Source organism: Lynx canadensis, chromosome F1, assembly GCF_007474595.2.
Source record: "Lynx canadensis isolate LIC74 chromosome F1, mLynCan4.pri.v2, whole genome shotgun sequence".
Classification (NCBI taxonomy): Eukaryota; Metazoa; Chordata; class Mammalia; order Carnivora; family Felidae; genus Lynx; species Lynx canadensis.
Genome location: NC_044319.2, coordinates 62,794,207 through 62,815,163, shown reverse-complemented (window position 1 = coordinate 62,815,163; position 20,957 = coordinate 62,794,207). Strand labels below are relative to the sequence as shown.

Sequence of the window (20,957 nt, the reverse complement as noted above, 5' to 3'; positions counted from 1 at the left end):
TCTGTGTAACCACTGGTTTCTGAGGAGTCACTTGATATTTTTGGATTTGCTCCCTACGTCCTGAACACGCGCTGCGTATCCAGGGCTGTGCGAGAGGCGGGGGCGAGTGTGGGTTCGCTGGGGATGAGTCAGAACTCCATACCCGGTGGACGCTTGGTTCCTTTGAGTCACGGACCCCGTGGAAATCTAATGAGCTCTTTGGCCTCTCTCTTCCGAAAACTGCTCGTGAACTGAACCTAGCATCTCATTTCAGGGGGTCCAACATAGGAGCCCCTTGTCTTGATGATGCGACCGACCAGTCTCTTAAAAGCTGCCTGGTTGGGGCGCCTGGGTGGCTCAGTCGGTTGAGCGTCCGACTTCAACTCAGGTCATGATCTCGCGGTCCGTGAGTTCGAGCCCCGCATCGGGCTCTGGGCTGACGGCTCAGAGCCTGGAGCCTGTTTCCGATTCTGTGTCTCCCTCTCTCTCTGCCCCTCCCCTGTTCAAGCTCTGTCTCTCTCTGTCTCAAAAACAAATAAAACATTAAAAAAAAAAAAAAAAGCTGCCTGGTAATATGTTGTCATGGGTATTTTGGGAGGTAGGGATAGTAACTTCTGGACCCTCACATCATATTCTCCTTTTAAAGAAAAATCTAGAAACTGGATCTTTTCACTGTCCTAACCAGAAGAGGGTCTGTTTGGAGTCCATGAAGGGGTGGGGTGGGGAAGCTATTTCACTAGCCCCTGAGGGAAGGCAGGGAGAGGTATTAGGAGGTCCGGACATTCCAGAGAGGTTTTCACCTTCCTCCAGTTTGGAAATGGGGTCTGGGCTCAGTGCCCGACACAGGCGATGTGCTGTCTGAGTAATAGGGAGGGATTTGCTCCGCAGACAGCGCGCCTGGGTGCCCGCACGTCCCCGAGGACCGTATGGGGATGTCCCTGCGTTTCAGCTTCTGTTTACATAGAGCTGACGTCGCTGGGTTTACTCCACATTCTCAGAAAAGCCAAAAACCAAAACAAAACACCAAATGGCAAAAAATAAGCAAAGAACTTATACTGCTGCCGTTCATTTTTTATTTAAAAATTGGCAACGTGAAGAGGGTTCGGTCAGCCTTAGCAGGAACTACTTGTGTGACTTTTTAAATTAAAAAGCACAGGAAATAGGGGGGCGGCAGCATGAACTAAATGGGCGATGGGCCTTAAGGAGGGCACTTGTTGGGATGAGCACTGGGTGTCCTATGTAACACCGGGTTCCACTCCTGAAGCCCAGGCTATGCTGTATGTTAAGTAACTTGAGAATAATAATAATTAAAAAAATAGATGAAATAAGTGATGGGGATTAAGAGGACACATACGATGATCACTGAGTAATGTATAGAAGTGTTACGTCCCCGCGTGATACACCTGAAACTAATACAACACGGTGTGGGAACTATCCTGGAATTCAAATAAAAAAATGGAATAAAATTATACACGCGCAAAGAGTACGTGAGTCCCCCTGCTCTGTTCTGCAGCTGTAGGTTTCGCTTGGATTCCGGGGCACTTAACAGCCAGGGCTAAGGAATCTCTGTCTTGTCTTTGTGGGTATGGGAGGCTAGGGAAGGGTGTTCTTGTTGGTGAGGGGATTTGCGGAGCTATTTGGAAATTGCCTAGAGTTGCCCTCTGAAGTCTCGGAGAGGGAAATACCCTGGGGGTCCCGGGCTTGTTGGATGGGAGACGGAGGGCATCGCGGAGGCAGTGGGCGTGCTGATAAGCCGGTGTACGGGCCGAGGTGACAAATGTGATCCTAGTCCATGAATAATAGAAGGTCTCCTCTGCTGCCGGTAGGAGCATCGGTTGGTACAACCTTGAGAAAGCGGCTTGATTAGGGGCGCCTGGGTGGCTCAGTCGGGTAGGTGTCCGACTTCGGCTCAGGTCATGATCTCGCGGTTCCTGAGCTTGAGTCCCACATCGGGCTCTGTGCTGACAGCTTGGAGCCTGGAGCCTGTTTCAGATTGTGTCTCCCTCTCTCGCTGACCCTCCCCTGCTCACACTCTGTCTCTCAAAAAAGAAAAAGGAAAAAAAAAAAAAACCCACAGCTTGATTATATACACGTGTGTATGTGCACCTGTATATAGCTATTTCAACATTTTCCTACCCTTTTGCCAAATAACTCCTGCTTCTGGGGATCTGTCCTAAAGAAACAGAAGTGATTTTGTGCATGTTCAGCCCAGTGAAAAAGTGAAAGGCAGCTTTAAGGGAGTACAAACTGAGGAATTGTTATGCAAGTTTGCAGTTCCTTCAAAGGGGGGGGGGGACATTCGTGCAGTTGTGATGCTCGGTAGGAGTGGGGAAACAAGGGAAAGATTGGGGATCTGGTGCAGGAGAGGAGGGGAGAATCCTTTCAGGTCCTCCCGCCCCCCTCGTACTTTTTAACATGTGCTTCTGCACATTCTCCGTGTAGACCGCCCCCTCTTGGCCCCCCTCCCCCCAGTTCCTTTATCTGCCCACCACACTCCTCCGCAGTCTGTCTGTCTCCTCCCGGGTCTGTCTGTCTCCTCCAGCTCTTGGAGAAGTGTTGATGCTTCTGTTCTCTAATCCCCGAGTTCCTCTCTCGGGTACAGGTTCTCAAAAGGCTCCCTGCTCTGTAATTTTCTATTTACCCGCATCTCCAGGGCAGAATTCCTCCTGCGGGGTTAAGACAAAGGATCCCTGTGGAGCCGTGTTGGGGTATAGCGAGAGGCCTTTCTGCCAAGGGACTTGGAACTTGAGGATTTTTTCCATTTACGAAACCGTGTTTGAAAAGGGGTAGACTAATCAGAGTTTGAGGGCGTCTGTAGTCCAGCTTCCTCATATTGCCGGTGAGGAAACTGAGGCCTGGTGATGTGCTCGGAATGGCGCAGCGGGTGGTGACAGGTGCGCCTCCTCCCTTTTACAGAGGAGGACGCTGACTTATTAGCTGTGTCACTTTGGGCGAAAAATCTGAGCATCTCGGTGGTTGCGTTTTTTTTTATTAAAAAAAATTTTTTTTTTTTAAATTTTAGAGAGAGCATAAGGAGGGGAGATGCGTAGAGGTAGGGAGAAAGAGAATCCCAAGCAGGCTCTATGCTCAGCGCGGAACCCGACGCGGGGCTCGAGTCCCTGACCTGGGATCGTGACCTGAGCTGAAATCGAGAGTCAGACCCCCAACCAGCTGAGCCACCCGGGCTCTCCAGTGGGTGCATTTGTAAACTGGAGGTTATGAGGTGCCTGCCATGTATGACGTGGATCTACTATAAAAAAATGAAAATAAAAATAACAGCGAAAGTTAGTAATTTTTATTGTTATTACTAAAGAGGAAGGAGTTTTCTGTTATTGTGTGTACCTTCTCAGAAAGTGGAACCCTTTCCTGTTAAGGGATGTGGGATCATTGTTCAGATAATGTCCCCACGTGGGAGACATAAAGCAACAATTCAGTGTTTACAGTCAGGGTGGAGTAACCCCTTCCTGAACAGTTAAGGTCATTATGTTGAAGTAGAGAACCTCCTATTGAGTATGACAAGATTATTCATGGACAGTTTTCTCGTGTGCAATAATTAGCAGAATGAAAATGATGTAAAGCAAGACATGTAATCTGTTAAAATTGTCTTTTTTTTTTAAGTTTATTTTTGAGAGTGAGGGCACGAGTGGGGGAAGAGCAGAGAGAGAGGGGGAGAGAATCCCAAGCAGGCTCTACCCTCTCAGTGCAGAACCTGCCGCGGGGCTTGAACTGACAAACCCTGAGATCATGACCTGAGCCGAAATCCAGAGTCAGCTACTTAACCGACTGAGCCACCCAGGCGCCCCTAAAATTGCCTTCCGATGATGGAATAAATGTCCAGAAACTGTGCTCTGAACTTTCAATGGTGCTTAGAAATCCTGATGCTAGAAAGTGTAATGAACTATCTGGTGGGCATGTAAGAAAATGAGAATTACTGTTTTAATTTTTATTCCATACAGGTTGTCCATAAATCTTAAATTGAATTTTTGGGAAGACTAGCAAACCCTCCAGAATCCAAGGTCACATTGTGCTGTGTATGTAGTAGGTCTTTGGGAAGTCTGTTTTAAGACATTTTATTTGGAAAAAATTATAAGATACACAAAAGTAGAGAGGGTAATATAATGAGCCTCTGAATACTCATTACCTTGATTTAATTGCTTTTAAGATTTTGCCACATCTGCTTTATCTACAACCTTCTTCCGTTATTTTTTTATTTAAAAAAAAATTTTTTTTTTTTCAACGTTTTTATTTTTTTTTTTTTTGGGACAGAGAGAGACAGAGCATGAACGGGGGAGGGGCAGAGAGAGAGGGAGACACAGAATCGGAAACAGGCTCCAGGCTCCGAGCCATCAGCCCAGAGCCCGAAGCGGGGCTCGAACTCACGGACCGCGAGATCGTGACCTGGCTGAAGTCGGACGCTTAACCGACTGCGCCACCCAGGCGCCCCGTTCTTCCATTATTTTGTTGAAATATTTTAATGTAAAGTCATGAGATCACGTTTCACCACTCTATCCTTGAATATGAATCTGCATAAAAATGGGGACTTCTCTTACACACCTACAAAAGTTAGCAACAAAATCCCTGTACTGGTCCTTTAAATTTCCTCCAATTGTCTTCAAATTATACTTGGTTTGTTGGGACGAGGATCCGAATGCAGGTATACGCATTGCACTGGGTGGTTAGGACTCTGGACTATTGGCAAAAGTAGACCCCCTGCCTCCTTTATTTTACCCCTGTGATGCGACTTTGAAGAAACTGGTTCAGTTGTCTGGGGGAATGTCCTTCCACTCTGGAATTTTGGGGGACTCCTGAACACCTATATCATGATCTATTCAGTGTGTTTCACAACTTTTACAGCCATTACTCATTTTGATGCTCCTGCTGTGTCCTGTTTTGATAGGGATGATTCTTCCACTCTAGTGTCCTTTTGACACGACCCCATTCATTACAAAAAAACAATTTTCCCATTAGTTTTTATGGCCTCCCTGCTTTGTGGCTCATGGAGATATCCTAGGCTGGTCTATTTCCTGGCTGGGTCTGTACATTTCCCAACCCAGACCTGGAAGCAGCCTCGTCTTCAAGGAGACCTGTTTTCATAGAAAAGGATTTTAGAGACCATAGTTCGGGTGTTGGGGGTACTCATTGCTTGCTTCTAGGCCTTTTCATCGTTAAAATGAGGAAACCTATAGTTTTGAAAAATTTATACTGCCATTTCCTATTTTAATGAATGTTACAGATTTTTTAATTTCTTTAATTGTATACTTGTGTATTTTTTTTTATTGAAAAATCTTGGTTCCTCACAATGTTGTCTTATACAGAATACTTTCTCCCCCCAAATACCAATATTGCTACTACTAATACTGAATAAAGTTGAAGATGTCATTGCAGTTCTTTGTCCTTAGAATCTATTCTATCAAGTATTTATTGTCATCAAGTATTGTCCAAATACTGTGTTCTGAAGGCCTGTGAAATACTGATTTTCCTTACAGATTGTATCTCCAACTTGTTTCAAATTTTTACGTTAAATTTTTGAATAACCTAGGACTACAGATTCACAGCTGTTCACATGGTATTATTCTGAGATGTTCACCATCTGCCCTGGGTCTCTTCTCATCCTGTATGTAAACAACATTATTAGTTTTTGGATAACACACTTTTTGGTGTTTCTCTTTTGCAGATGTAAATGTATGTAATATAAAGCTGGCCCTTGAACAACACAGATTTGAACCATGGGTCCAATTAGATGATGTGGGTGTTGGTAAATAGAATTCATTACTGTAAATGTATTTTATCCTAAGATTTTCTTTAGCTCACTATTGCACATAGTGTAAGAATATACTACGTAAAACCGAACTTACAAAACATATGTTAATTGACTATTACTGGTAAGGCTTTGGTCAGTAGTAGGCTATTAGTAGGTAAGTTTTGGGGGAGTCAAAAGTTATACGCACTTTGTTGATCGGGGAGGTGGTGTCCCAGCCCCTGCGTTGTTCATCTGTGTGTATGTGTCCATCTCTTCCCTAAATCCCAACAGAAAAGGGAACATACTCTATTTGCCATTTGCCATGTTGGCTTTTTTTCTTTGAATTTCAAACAGAAGAGTTGCAAATACAGAAGGAAGAATTGCAATTTATTCTTCACCTTGCTTCTCCTTCCTTCCCTCCCTCCCTCCCACCCACCCACCCACCCATCCATCCATCCATCCATCCATCCACACACACATTATCTACAGATTTTACCATTAATTGCCACTAAAATAATTTTTTTTTACGGTCAGGATCTAGTCCTGGATGGTATGGTATGTTCTGTCTCTCTAGTCTTCTTTAATCTGGAATAGTTCTTCAGTTGTTCTTTTATGACCTTGACATTTTTGAAGACTACAGCTCAACTTGCAGGCGTCCCTTATTTGGGGTTTGACTCACGTTTCCTGATGATTAGATTTAGGGTTACCGTTTGGGACAGGAATGCTGCAGAAGTGATGTTCTATCCTTCATGGTGCGTCCTATTGGGAGGTACACGATGTTGGTTTGTTCCATTACGGGTGATGTTAACCTTGTTTTCTCCATATTGTTTTTGTTCACTTACCAATATATCCTGGAAACCACGTAAGCGTATGGAGCTCTTCTTCATTTTCTTTTCTTTCCTCCTCTTCGTTTTCCTTTTTTTCTTCCTTCCATACAGCTGTATGGCATTGTATCCTGATGAACATGATTTGTCAACTCCTTCCGTATTGACCGTTAGATCATTTTTAGTCTTTTGCTGTTAAAAATTGTGTCACAATGTATTACCTTAGGCAAAAATCTTTCAACAGTTTTGCTATTTTTTTTGCTTTGGGGATAGGTTCCTAGAAGGGGGAGTTCCTGGGCCAAAGGGGAAATGCATATGCATTTTTGATAGGTTTTGCCAGGCTTCTCTCCATAGAGATAATACCATTTAACATTCCATACCCCGGCCAACAGTGTCATGAAGCATGGAGTTGAGTGAATCTCATATGTGAGAAATCGTATCCCTGTATAGTTTTAACTTGCATCTATTTTGAGTGGGATTGAGCACCCTTTACTTTGTAGAAGGGCCACCAGCATTTATTTTCAGTAAAGTGTTAAGATCCTCTGCCATTTTTCTATCAGAGTTTTGGTCTTCTTAAAATTTGGAAGCTCACTGCCTATTAGGGACACAAGTCCTTTGAGATCAGTTGCAAATATCTCTTCTACTTTGTCATTTGTCTTTTGACTCTTTATGGTGTTCTGTGCCTCCCACCTCCACCCAACTGCATACAACTTTTTGCGTTTGAAAAATTAAAAACTTGAAAGGCCGGTACAGTGAACCTCTAAACTCTATCTAGGTTCACCAGTTTTTAATAATTTTGCTGTATTTGTTACATCTTCTTTTTTACACACTACTGCTGTTCCACTTAAAAGTCTGTTGTAGAAATTATGACTCTTTCTCACTAAATACTAAAGATCCCTGTCCTAAGAATAAGGACACACCTCTATGTAACTATAATAAGGTCCTGGACAAAAATTAATGGTTATCGAATTGTTTCTGCTATAGTTTCATATAGTTTATATGCTTTTATATAGTTAAATTTATCTTTTAGTGCTTCTGGATTTTGAAGCATGATAAGATTTTTCTCCTGTGAGAGATGGGAGGAAATTTATCTATGTTTTCCTTTAGTTAAAAAATTTTTACATGTTTATTTTTGAGAAAGAGCGTGCAAACAGGGGAGGGGCAGAGAGAGGGGGAGGCACAGAATCTGAAGCAGGCTCCAGGCTCTGAGCTGTCAGCACAGAGCCCAACGCAGGGCTCGAACTGGTCAACCACGAGATCGTGACCTGAGCCGAACTTGGACACTTACCCGACTGAGCCACCCAGGCGCCCTTGTCTGTGTTTTCTTTTAGTATTTGGATGGTTTTAATTCAGTTCTCTCATTTGGTTTTTACCCTAGTGTCTGAGATGAGGGGCAGATCTGATTTTACAGTCTTCTACATGCATTCTGGCAGTCCCAGCACTATTTTTTAAAGTAAATTTCCCGCTACCACTGAAGGGGAATATTGCCTTTATCATACACTTCATTTCCGTATACACTTGGGGGGTTTTGGCACTTGTCTTTTGCATTGTCTTTTAGAGACGTATTCATTTAGTTGTATTTCATCTCACTCCACAATCTGTTACCCTGTGGCTCATTCTCCTCACGGAGAATTCATTCCTTGTGCATATTTACAAAAAGTTCATCATATCAGAATGAAATATTCAGTGGTATTTTAAATATTGATCATTTTCTTCAACATTATCCAATATCCCTGAATGAAAATGCCTCAAAAAAAATTTTGTATTCCAAACTGAAGTTGATCTGTTCCACTTTGTTTAAAAGGGGTAGAGGTTCCTGGTTTTCCCCACTATCTTTGTTTTCTCTCCTTTCCAAAAGACAGAAGTATGTGCTATTTACTTAGGCGGTACAATGGAGTTTGCAAGTTGGACAAACAGGGAAAAATTTGTCCCACATTCAACCCCTGCTTCCTCTCGTAATTTGCGAAAGTCTGTTTGAGCCTCGAGACTCCCCACCAGGGATCAGGTGCTGGGCTGGGAGGCCAGCCTGGGCCTTCCCTTCCCGGTCAGCTGATCACTTTGGTGGGAGGGCTGTTGAGTGACCACAGGATGGGTCCCGATGAAGCCACCGATTCTTTACCCAGTCTGGGGGATTCTCATTGGGCCCCCATGACCCCTGGCTGCAGTTTACACTTTACTCTGCATACCGGGATTCACGACGACTTGAAGATGCTAAATGTACTGGGTTTTTTTTGTTTTTGTTTTTTTTTTTTTGTTTTTTAACGTTAATTTAATTTTGAGAGAGACCCAGAGCATGAGTGGGGGAGGGGCGGAGGGACACAGAATCCGAAACAGGCTCCGGGCTCTGAGCTGTCAGCACAGAGCCCGACGTGGGGCTCGAACCGACGAACCGTGAGATCGTGACCTGAGCAGAAGTCCGACGCTTAACCGACTGAGCCACCCAGGTGCCCCTAAATGTACTGGCTTTTGTGAAAGTTCCCATCAGCTCACGCCCGGGTGTGTTGGGTCCCCATCTAAGCTTTTCTCTCTTTGTGTGTCTGTGGTTGTCTGTGTGCATACCTCTCTCTGGTTTGGCTGCAATCTGACCATTCTTGCCTTCTGCGCTCCCTCTCTTCTCAGAATTCCCCCCTTTGACCTGTGGTCACGTGTGCCACGTGTTGTTGTATAACTGTTTCTCTAGGTCTCCTCCCCCGATCGAATAAACTGGGCTCTTTGTCATCTGACCTCCTTTTTCTTTTTTCTTTTTTTTTTGGTCAGCCGTCATTGCTCACGTGGCCACAGCATTGACTCCCTCCTCTCCCTCCTCCTCGGTGTCCTGTCTTCGCCACAAATGCGCCATGATGCTTTCCTACCTCTGTCTCACGTGTCCCGTCTCCCGTTTCCCCGGCTCGGAGTGTCCTCCCTTATCACTTCTTTATGTCCGTGTGTCCCAACAGGCCGAGCTCAAGCGCTACCTCCTCTGGAGCTGCCCCTGATCTCGGCTTCGTTAGCAGGTTGCAGGTTGCACGGCCTCTGTAGAGCCCTTCATATGCAGATGCCAGTCCTCAAGAGGCCGTGAGTTCCTTCAGACCGCTGATCCCATGTCGTTAAAGTGTCCTCTCTCGTGGAAGCCCGTGCCGGGCCCGCGGCAGGCGATCCCTGCGCGTTGCGAAATGAGTAAATTCAGATCTTCAGCCACTGCGGAGTCTGGCTCCCACCCCTGCAGGACTGTTTCTCTTGCTATGACTGAGGCTTTTTTTTTTTTTTTTTAAGTGTATTTGTTGAGAGAGAGAGAGAGAGAGAGAGAGAGAGAGAGAGAGAGACTGAGAATCTCAAGCAGGCTCCGTGCTGCCAACGCAGAGCCCAACGCGCGGGGCTCGATCTCACGAATCGTGAGATCGTGACCTGAGCTGAAATCGAGAGCTGGACGCCTAACCGACCGAGCCACCCGGGGCTCCCCTGACCGAGGCATTGCTGAGAGAGTTGGTGACGAAGCCGAACGCGGTGTCGTGCACGTATTGTCTGGCTTGGTTGACGCGTGTTAACTTTTCCCATCTGAAGTGAGTCCCTTGAGGTCAGAGACCTCTCCGCCGTCACGAATATATTGGCAGAATTGTTGCCTATAAGCCTCTCGGTAGGGGAGATGCTGTGCTAGGCTCCCTACATCTTAGTGCCAGACCTAGTCTTGCAATATGGAAATACCTGCTACTTTCCTTGAGCTGTTGGGGGCCCACAGCTATTTCTGATACCGGCTATAATGACGACAGCCCCAGAAGGCGCGTGGCATTTCTTCCGTCTGGCAGATGAGAAGGCAGAAGCACAGAGAGGTTAAGTAACCGGTCCAGTTTCTCTCAGCCTGTAAGCGGCAGAGCTGGGATTTGAACCTAGGTCTTTCTAACTTTTGAGGCCACAAGGCTCAGTAACAAATATGTTATCGCATGAGTCTACGTTTCTCCTACAGAATTGACTGTGGCGCTTTGCACCCAGCAGATACTTCCTACGTTACCGTTCCGGAGCTGTTTATCGGCGTCGCTTTTACAGGTGATGAGTGTTCACCTGCTCTGCTCTATTTCTCGGGCAATAACCACATGACACTTGCTGAAAGCCCTGTTTCTGTCACCTCCCAAGAACAGGAGAAACCGAGTGCTGTGGGCCCTCTCTGCTGCGGCTCACATCAGGGTACGATGTCCAAGGCAGGGAGGAGGCCTTTCCAGAGGCGCTCTCGCTATTGAGCAGGATGAGACCTTGCAGGGATAAGTTAGTCCAAAATCTTCACACTGGGCTCTGGAAGTTGACTTCACGAGGCAGTTGCCATGTCGGCTGTACTAAAGTAAGACCAGGCACCTTGTCAGGTGCCCGCTGTGTGCGTGATGTTTGTCGGTTGAGGCTGATCATCAGAACCACCTAGTGAGTTAAAAAACTGTGGCTTCTCGGGTCCCACCCAAGGTCTAACAGATTAAAATTCTCTTCATTGGGCTCAAGTAGGTCTGACAGTCCAGGTTTACCATCCACAAATTTCGTCCTTCTCCATCTTTCTCCAGAGAAGAGAAAATTGAGACTTGGGGGAATGGATTTGGAAAAAGTCTTGGTTGTGAGTGAAGCAGGAATGCTTTCCTATTTTCTTACTGTTTTCTGCGGCCAGAGGAGTTTCTGCGGTGGGGGCTCAACGAATGTAGTGGGAAACATGTCCCCTCAGGGCTCGTCTATGTGTTGCATTTGCACATTTGAATGCCTGCTTGCTCTCTGCTAGGTGCTAGGTGTGGGGATTCATGAGGTCTTTGGTCTTGGGGTCTGTCAATTTAGTGAGGGGCAAGTAGGTGAGCAAAGGACTTCATTAAAGCTGATTCCACGACGGGGGGCCGGATGTGAGGGGGAACACAGAAGGGTCTTCGTTATGTGAGCTGTTGGGGTAGATGGGCCAGAAACAGTTAAAGTTCGTGACTTCCCATGGAAAGAGGCTTCTAATTTAGATCGGTAAACAGGCTGACCCAAAGTACAATGTCCTTGCGGGGACATTTCCCTGGGAGGTTGGAAAGTATTCAGAGGTGACTTGATTTAGTTGCTGTCCAAGCTCAGCAGAAACAGCCCTTTTTTTTTTTTTTATGGGCCTCTTGGACTAGTCCCTGGGCTCCAGGGTTATCTGTTGGCATCTTTTTTGTTGACTGAGATTTAGAGGTAGAAGGAGCACCAGACAGGAAGTCAGAATCTCTGCCTTTCAGTTTCTGCACTGCTGTGAAACTTTGGCCAAGGGTCTCCGTTTCTCAGGCTTCTCACCTGGGAAACAGAGCCAGCAACACTGTCTGCTTGTGTTTTAGGAGGTGTTAGCAGGATCCAATGAAACAATGTGTGAAACTACTCTGAAAATTGTGAGCTGCATCATATAGCCCTTTGTGACCGTCAGGACTTCTAATTTGGTGGCACTGGCACATGTGTGTTCTAGACACGCTGACCTGAGGTGTGCATGAAAAGGTGGACCCAAAGCCTTCTAACCGTGGTGGAGGGAGGTGGGACAAGGTGGAGTCCCCGGGAGGGAGGAGGTCACGGGACACCTGACTCAGCTAAGTACCGGGTGTATTACATCAAACACAATACTCCTTTGAGCAGGAAGTAAGGGCATCCACAGACTCTTTGGGACGTGAAGCCCGTTGGAGAAAGCCCAAGTCACAGATGTCTCCTCCAACAGGGGATCCGTGGGAAGCTCACGATAGGAGATTGATGTCCGGTGAGATTAGGTAGATGGGTGCAAGGCAGTGACACCGTGCGATCATTTCCTATCCACCTTGGTCAGATCAAAGGAGAAATGACTTTGGTGTAGAGAGTAGTAGCCAAGGAAAAAAACCTAGATTCCTCCCTGAGCTTCAGGGACAGTGGAACACGGAAGGTTACCTTTGGACCGAATTACCTGGTGATGTGAGATCACGGGAATGGGATGACTCTTATTTAATAATAGCACTTAATAGGTGTTCAGTGTAATCTCAGCTTATTAAAGTAATACGGAAAGTGGTGGTAACTGTGTTCTGAAACTGACATTAGGGTACAATATTCTGATGATGATCTAATTCCCAGCGCACATGTCTCCATGTTGAGTCCCTCAGCCCTGTGGGCCGTGAGCGGCCTCTCCTGGGCTCAAGACCCCTTTGGTTGACCCCAGTTACCCAGTATACCCAGTGCTCTCTGGGTGATCCATGGTGGGGTAGAGATCTGTTTTCTTGAAACCAGAGTTCTCCGCTAGGTAAGGTTTCCGGCTTTGCCTGAAGGTGTCCCGGTTTCCTTGTTTGCTCTGGCTGTTTTCTCTGAGCTGTAGGCGTTTTGTCTTTTCCTTTGTGGTCTCTTGACTTGGCACCTAATTGAAACTTTGGTGTTAACGAGGTACAGTGATAGTAGTTGATGCAATATCACGAGGTCATGTGTTGGCTGAGATTTCCGGGTTCGTCACTCCAGTTCCATCTGTGTTCACTCTCTAGCAGCCATTTACCTAAACTGCTCTCCAGGTGTGTGCTTGTTATGTTAGTCTACTTAATTTGTCTGTGTTCTTGGTGTTCAAGCCTTAGACACTTGTCATGAAACTCTTTAACGGCAGAGGCAAGTCATTGTTATCTTAGATTCCCAGCATTTGGTTCTATTTTCCTAACTTGGCCACAGGAGACCTTTTAATCTCACCAAACAGTTTATATCCCTTGTGTGTCTTACCTATTTTTGATAGAGGCAGCTCTAGTAGATTGCATACCCCTCTTGGTTACCATTGTGTCTGAACCCAGGGACCATTAACAGTTTTCCCTCAAGTCTATAAAAGAGGTCATGCTCTCGTGCTGTTCTCTTGTTCTACAAGTGGTATTTTATACGAGTGAGATTTTAGAAAATCTCTCCTTTTTGTAATCCGACAGCAGTATAAATTATTGATGTTTATTATTCTCTTTTACGTGATAGATGAATCTGCTCAGTTTTAGCCGTCGGGTGACTCATATGTTGTTAGCATTGTGCTGTGGCAGTGGGTGGTCTTCAGCATTTTATTGGACTAATATGCAACTCCACCAAGGAAATATGTTGGAACTGGTATTTATTGCCTTAATCTTGTTGTCTGCCTTGAGAAGTTGCTAACTAAATGTTTTCTCCAGCTTTTCCTTAATTGCAGTGTGGTTCGTTCCTCTTCGCTGCAGGAAGCCGAGGTATTTATAGATTGTTGTTATTATTTCCGTGGTTGGTAGAAGTAACCAGCATTCACCGAGTGCCAAGAACCTACTTGGTGTGAAGCTGAACACAGAAGCAGATCTAGTTCCTGCCCCACGAACTTGATGCAAAGTGGGCTGGGCAGGGAGGAGGGAAGGAAGGGGAGACATTTTCCCCAAATCGTATGTATTCGAAAAGGGAGAGAAAATGAAATCAGCTCAGAAGGACACCTTAGGAATTAAATGGGATAAAAGACAGGTGACACCGCCATCAATATTGCGTTTATGGTCAATTACACAAATCCGAGGAATGAGTCATAGCGAGTGCGGGTGTAATGGATAATGTCTTTCAAAAACAGGTGAGGGTGGTGGGCGGTGGGGAGAGGGTGACAAGCGGAGATGCAGATGTTTAGAGGAGTCCCGAAAATCATCCTGGTTCTGTCCCGCTCCTGAACGGCCACATCTGATGAGTTTCCCAGGCCTGTCTCAGTGCCTCGTGGGTATCACCCCCTCCTGCCCTGATTCTGTTGCTCTGGTTCAGGTCCTTCTCTCTCATCGGTCTGTCCTCCACGAAGCGGCCATATGCATCTGAACAAAGTTTGCCTAAGTCCTCCTGTCCCCGGGTGAGAGGACGTGCGGCCCCTAGAAGCCATGTGGACCGCGGCTCTGCGTGTGCGTGCTGTGCTCCCGTCGGGAACGGGCTCCTCCTCAGCTGCCGTGTGACAGGAGCTGTTTCTCCTTCAAGCTGACTCTTCAGTGAAGACGTCTGACCTGACCTGATCAACTTAGGTTTTGTCCTTTTGTGCTGCCACTGTGTCTCGTAGGTAGGAGCTCATCACAGCGGTGACCTGAGTACTTTGTCTTGTCGAAGCGCAGGTCTGTCCTTGTACCCTGGGTTCTCGTAGAAGATCCGTGTTGTGTCTTCGAGTTTTCATATCCTCAGTGGTCGTGGCTGCGGGCTGGGTGACGGAGGAAGGACCGGCTGGGTGGTTTCGGGCTGCAGGCTTCTCAAGGACAGTGTGCATGCTGAGTATCTACAAAGGCTTTTGACTTTTACAGATCACGAGAGGGAAAGACAGGCTCTTGGAATCGTGGGAAGATGAATTTCTTTCTCATTCTGGAAGATTTCCAGTACTGGAGGACAAGAACAGTTGGTACAAATGTCCTGAATGTGTGGATATGATCTTGATAGGGGAACACCTGTTCTACCCACAGAACTGGCATTTACTGGGGACTCTGAGAAACGGAAGCCTTCGTTTCTTTGTCTCCCAGGGGGACAGCCAGGTCGTGCGGGGAGGGGGCAGACCCAAGTTTACCTTGTAGCTTGGCAATTACTGTCACCATCTGGGGCTCTGCCTTAAAGCATGAGGATGTCGGGGACACTTCTGACCTTTGTGGAAACTCAGGAAGGGTAACTGAATTTCGAGAGCAGTGGTGACAAACAGACCTATTTTCTAGAACACCAAAGGCCTCGTCCTAAATGAACTTTAGCGTGCATTTAACATCTAGCTAAAGTGCTTTAGCAGTTAATTTAGTTCATTAAGTGGACTGCATGTCATTTCGTTTGTCTGTGTCCCTTAAATTTGTTTAGGAAATGGAATATTATGAATTGACTTTTGAGGTGGGAACTCCAAACATTTTTTTTTTTTTTTTAATTTGAAAACTTCTATACTTGCCTGCCTGTGTATATGTGATTAAGTGTCACAGGGGGCGTGATTTAGGCACACAATGCAATCTAGGATGCTGAGATTTTGGGAGTCTAGTGAGAACTGTTATATGAGGGGCACCTGGGTGGCTCAGTCGGTTGGCCATCCGACTTCAGCTCAGGTCATGATCTCGCAGTCCGTGAGTTCGAGCCCCGTGTGGGGCTCTGTGCTGACAGCTCAGAGCCTGGAGCCTGCTTCGGATTCTGTGTCTCCCTCTCTCTGACCCTCCCCCACTCACACTCTGTCTCACTCTGTCTCTCAAAAAATAAATAAACATTAAAAAAAAACTGTTATATGAGCAAGTGAGAACATTAAAACAACCCAGGTTAGTACTGTGACAATTGGTTTCAACAAATGCTGCAAACCTCTTCAGAAGTGGAGGTTCTGTGGGCTGGAGGGGGTTGGAGAACGTTGTGTAGGGAAGAAAATGAGATCGAACCACGTCGTGAAGAGGGTGGAACGTGAAGAGATTTAGGAGAAAATAAAGAGTTCCAGGGCAGGAAAATTGTACGTGGAAAGCCAACCAGATGGGGATCCTTCATACTTTTAATGCTTTAAAAAGTTACAGTGTTGATTCAACCAAGTACTTAATTATAGAAATCTGGGCTCGTGATCCCCCTACCCCTACCCCCTTGCTCTTTTATCTAACCTCTTCTAATTCTGGGCTGGATATGAAAACAAATGCAAGATCGTGTCCTTCTCCTTATGGAGCTTCAGTCTTGTGAATTACTCCCTCCTACTGCAAAGTGGAATCCACTGCAGATTTTGAAATGAAAATGTCAAATTAGAACCTCAGATTCTGTTTTCCTGGTATGGCACCCTGGGCTCACGCTCTCATTTTCCCACTGCCTTCTGGAGATATTCTGTCCCTCGCCCCGCCCCATGCCGTGGAGGTGGGTGCATGCCTTACCTTTCGCCGGTGGGCAATCTCATGGTGGGAGGCTTGCCAAAGTTCGGGAGACAAGTTGGTGGCAGAACCATAGCGTTTGTCTTTAATTGCTTCTCAGCTGGCATGAAGGGAGCTGCCTTTGAGCAGACAGAAGTGCCTCTTGGCCTTTGCGGGACGGGTGCTGCCCTCCTAAACACGCCCTGGGACTTGTGGAAGCGGCGGATTGCGTCAGGCCAGCCAGAGCGCAGGTCACAGTGCAGCAGGTCCCAGCTTCCTGGGGGACGCGTGGGAAAGCGTACGAGGATTTGGAGATCCTGGGCGTCTTGGGACTTGGTCTTTGAATCTCGCCCCTACCCTGAGTCCTCAGGGCCCTTGCTCCTGGTGATACAGGTGGAAGCTGAGCGTTGGCGTGCCATCTTCCTTCACTTCTTGGACTTTGTCACGTATAGATGCTCTCCCCACCCCCAGTTAGGAGGCAAGGCACGGTTGGCACTTGGACACCACCGCCTCCTACGGCAGAACCGCCTCCCGACGTTTCCTGTCCATCTATCTCCTCTTGGTCAATTTCAGCCTCTCAGCCACACTGTTGTGTACATTCAAATTCTGGGCCACTCCTGCTACCCCCAGAGCCATGTGTCTGTCCCTCCGTGCTTCTGCAAGGCTATTGATTTGCCATTTGCATGCAATTTAACTGGATTTGGGTTGGCGTGTGTTTCCGGATGCTTTTATATCTATTGATCTGATTTGATGGTACCCATCACCATAGTTTCTAGGAGTGCTCTCAGGGGGGAGCAGCATGGTGGGTTGCTGTGTTTTCTTTAAAGATGAGGCAGTCCAGGGACGCAGAGGCCCTAGAGATAAACTGCAGAGCTCTCTCTTCTTTCTAGAAGTCTGTGTGTGGGGACCCTTTTCCGCCCTTTCTCCTTGATTTCTAACCCCGTTCTTCAGCCTGTTCAGTTGCCTGCCTCCCGTTCTGCTGTCCCATTAATCAAAACCCGATGCCTTCTCTCTACCGCGATTGCTCGACATCTGTCCTGTGCCTTAACACACGCACATGTGCTTGCATACACACACGATTCTGTCTTACTATCGTGTTAGATACGCAGGCTGGCATTTCTCCTGGGCTTACTCAGGCTCCTCTCCGTCCATAAATCATAGACAGAACACCCTCCTTAACTGAAAGTTACAACAGCTGTGGATTGGCTTGGAGCGTGTGTGTAAGCATATCTGTATCTGTGAGTGAGAAACTGTGCAAGTGTGCAAGAAGGAGTGCTGGTGTGGTCAGGGGAGCCCGCTGTCTGTCCCTCACATTAAATAACCTGAAGGAACAGAATGCATTGGACAGTTTCTTTGGATACATAATACATTGATTTGTTAAATAACTCCAGCTAACGTAACAAACGTATTGTGTATTAGTTGCCAGTTACCTCAAAATTTAGCTCCCAGAAACAACCATAATCATTTATGACATCGCATAGTTTCTGTGGGTCAAGTTTGCGGGAACAGCTTAGCTGGGGGCTCTTGTTCCAAGGCGCTTCGGAGATTGCAGTCATCTGAAGACTTGATGGGACTGGAGAATCCAGTTCCAAGATGGTGCACTTGAATGGCTGGCAGGTGAAGAGCTGGTGCACTTGAAGAGCTGGCTGTGGCCTCACGGATCTGTCCGGAGAGCTGCTCAGGTCGCTCCAGGACATGGCGGTAGGCTTTGCCCAGAGGAAGTGAACAGAGAGGGGTAAAAGCTTTACTCTAAAAACCCAACTACAGAATTCATACTCTGTCATTTCTGTAACATCTTACTGGTTCCTCAGATCAGCCTATTCACGCTTGGAGAGAACTACACTGGGGTGTGAATACCAGGAAACGAATCATCTAGAGCCATCTCAGAGACTGGTTACCATACACCCGAATCTCAGTGACTTCCATCAGTCAGTATTTCTCACTTCTCACCGCACAGTCCTTAGTTCCTTGCGGACCCAGACCCTTTGCATCTAGTTTATCCTCCTTGAATGGGAAAGACAGCAAGGATGTCCCGTGGGAATCCTTTTTAATAACCAGATTTGGTGGTGGTGAGCATCACTTCTATTCACATTGTATTGGCCAGAACTCATAAGATCTCGCGAAGGGGGTTGGATAATGCCATCAAGCTGTGTGTTTTCAGCAACCGAAGGGCACGGATATGTCCGAAGCCTTTCCTTTGAATTCAGAGCTCTTCGCGGAAGACTTCCCATGTAGTGAGGTACACCCTGTACTTTACATGTCTTATTTTTCACGTTAAGCCCTTCACTGAAGTATCATCTCCGTTTTCAGATGAAGAAATTGAGGCTCACTCAATGCCGGGCCGCCTCTGAGCTATCCCAAAGTGGAAACCGATAGTACTAACCAGTCTGGTGATCTTTACGGTTCCAGTCTTCGGCCATGGCATCTGGAGAATGGCTCTGCTTCTCCCTTTGCAGGAGAGGGGTGGCGACTGAGGGCAGCCCCCGACCGGAGCACATTGCTCTGCGTCCTGGGAGCAAGTAGGGCTGTAGAAAGGGAGAGTCTGTAGTCCCCCCACCCAGAAAGGCTGGTGCTTTGGTTTGGCTCCACCCTCCCTTCTCCCTTTGATTGTACCTCCTGCTCCCCATCTTAGCAGGCGGGGAGCCGGTGCCACATTTCCACTCTATCGCAATACTATCACCTTTTAAGATTTTTGCCCCGCCCCCTCCCCTCACCGTTTTTTCTCAAGTAGGCTTCGTACCCAGCACAGAGCCCAACGCGGGGCTTGAAGACCCCCGAGATCGAGGCCTGAGCTGAGGGCAAGAGTCGGATGCTTAACTGAGCCACCCGGGAGCCCCTATAATAACTTCACGTCTTGGGGCGCTTGGGTGGCTCAGTCGGTTAAGCGTCAGACTCTCGGTTTTGGTGCCGGATGCGGTGTCACGGTTTGTGAGTTTGAGTTCGAGCCTTGCGTCGGGCTCTGCGCTGACAGTACGGAGCCTGCTAGGGATTCTCTCTCTCTCTCTCCCTTCCCTACTTATGCGCATGCTCGCTCGCTCTCAAAAACAAACATTGAAAATAATATCCGCTCTTGCAGAGCTTCATGATTTGCAAAATCTGTTCCCATCGATCACTCCATCGAGCCTCACAAACACTCTCTGCCCGCTAAGGGGTGGGAAAAACAGGTGTTCTGACCCCTGTTTAGGGAGGCTGAAGCCCAGAGAAATCAGTGCACCCTTCTGTTGGGTAGTGGGGTGGTGGTGGTGATGGGGCACATGGTTTTCCTTTGGTTTGGTTTTGTAAGCGTGGGAAGAGTGGCCCAAGAGGATGAAACCGTGGTCATAGTGGGTGAGGAGTTTGCAGTTCTTGGGATTTGTACAGAAATGTGTACATTGATATTGTGGTCATTTTTTTAATAGAGTTAAAAAAATTTTTTTTTGTTAATTTATTTTTGAGAGAGAGATAGAGCGCAAGTGGGGGAGGGGCAGAGAGAGGGAGACACAGAATCTGAAGCAGGCTCCAGGCTCTGAGCCATCAGCACAGAGCCCGTTGCGGGGCTCCCACTCTTGAACCGCGAAATCATGACCTGAGCCAAAGTCGGACGCTTAACTGACTGAGCCACCCAGGCGCCCCAATATTAATGTGGTTATTAATCGTTATACTCTTGAGCATTTTATTTTGTTCATTTGCACCCCCTTCCCCCCACCAGTCCATCCCGGGCAGATGACAGAGGAAGAAGCTGGTGGGGCTGAGTACTACTTCTCAGAGGACATCCCTGTACCTCTGGCAAGATGGGGGGTCTGGGGTCCGGGAGACACCCCAAGGGGCTGTTCTTCTTTGCTCTTCATTCTTCCTTCCTTTGCTATAACTTTTTCCAGGAGCTGAGGCAGCAAGAAGGCCATTCTCTGGGAGAGTTGGTGTGCTTAGCTGGTAAGGCTGATGGCACCTGAAGCACTCCTGCTAGGTCAGGAGTGTTTCACCATCTTACTGGGCAAACCAGGATAGAGGGGAAAGGGGACACGGCGCCTGGGGTGACCAACCAGGACAGGTTTACCCTGGAATGGGGATTTCTCTGATGTGGAATTTTCAGTGCTAAAACCCAGGACAGCTGTAAGGGCACCTGGGTGGCTCAGTCAGTTAAGCATCCAACTCCAGCTCAGGGCATGATCTCACAGCTCGTGAGTTTGAGCCCAGTGTCGGGCTCTGTGCTGACAGCTTGGAGCCTGGAGCCTGCTTTGGGTTCTGTCTCCCCCCCTCTCTCTAACCCTCCCCTGCTTGTGCACGCGTGCTCTCTCTCAAATATAAATACTAAAAAAAAAGTAAAAACGAGGATATCTCTAGGTAAATGGAGATGGCTGGTCACCTGGTTGGCCTCCCCTTCCCATCCTCCGCCCTGCCCTTCATGCTCCAGGAACTTCATGGTTCATGACGGGCGAGCATCTGGTGGGAAGGCTCCTTGTGGATGAGGGTCCTCTCCCCGGTGGCTCCCTCTCCACGCATGCTGGCTTTTGGCTCCTCCCCTCCCTAAGTGTTCTCTTCTCTGAATCTCCCAGAACAACAAGGATCCGGTAGACCGCTAACAAGGACAGCCAACGGGTTTTAGTTAGCTCTGTGCTACATAACGTGGCTCTTTTCCACCTCTCCACAAAAATCTTTACTTAAAATACCCATTTCTCCTTAAAAATCTAGACACTGGCT

The 20,957-nt window shown here is 47.2% G+C and overlaps 1 protein-coding gene across 4 annotated transcripts in view; it reads left to right on the top strand.

Annotated features, from left to right (window-relative positions):
• LOC115504938 (carboxyl-terminal PDZ ligand of neuronal nitric oxide synthase protein) overlaps positions 1-20,957 on the top strand; it is a 287,020-nt gene that overhangs the window by 38,585 nt on the left and 227,478 nt on the right. Inside the window, exon 1 of one of the 4 annotated variants that reach the window (XM_030302200.1) lies at positions 9,954-10,082. The exons of the other annotated variants lie outside the window; for them this stretch is intronic. The gene's annotated coding sequence lies outside the window, so the exon portion shown is untranslated. Of the gene's footprint in view, positions 1-9,953; positions 10,083-20,957 lie in introns of those variants that run through there. 4 annotated transcript variants of the gene reach the window in all.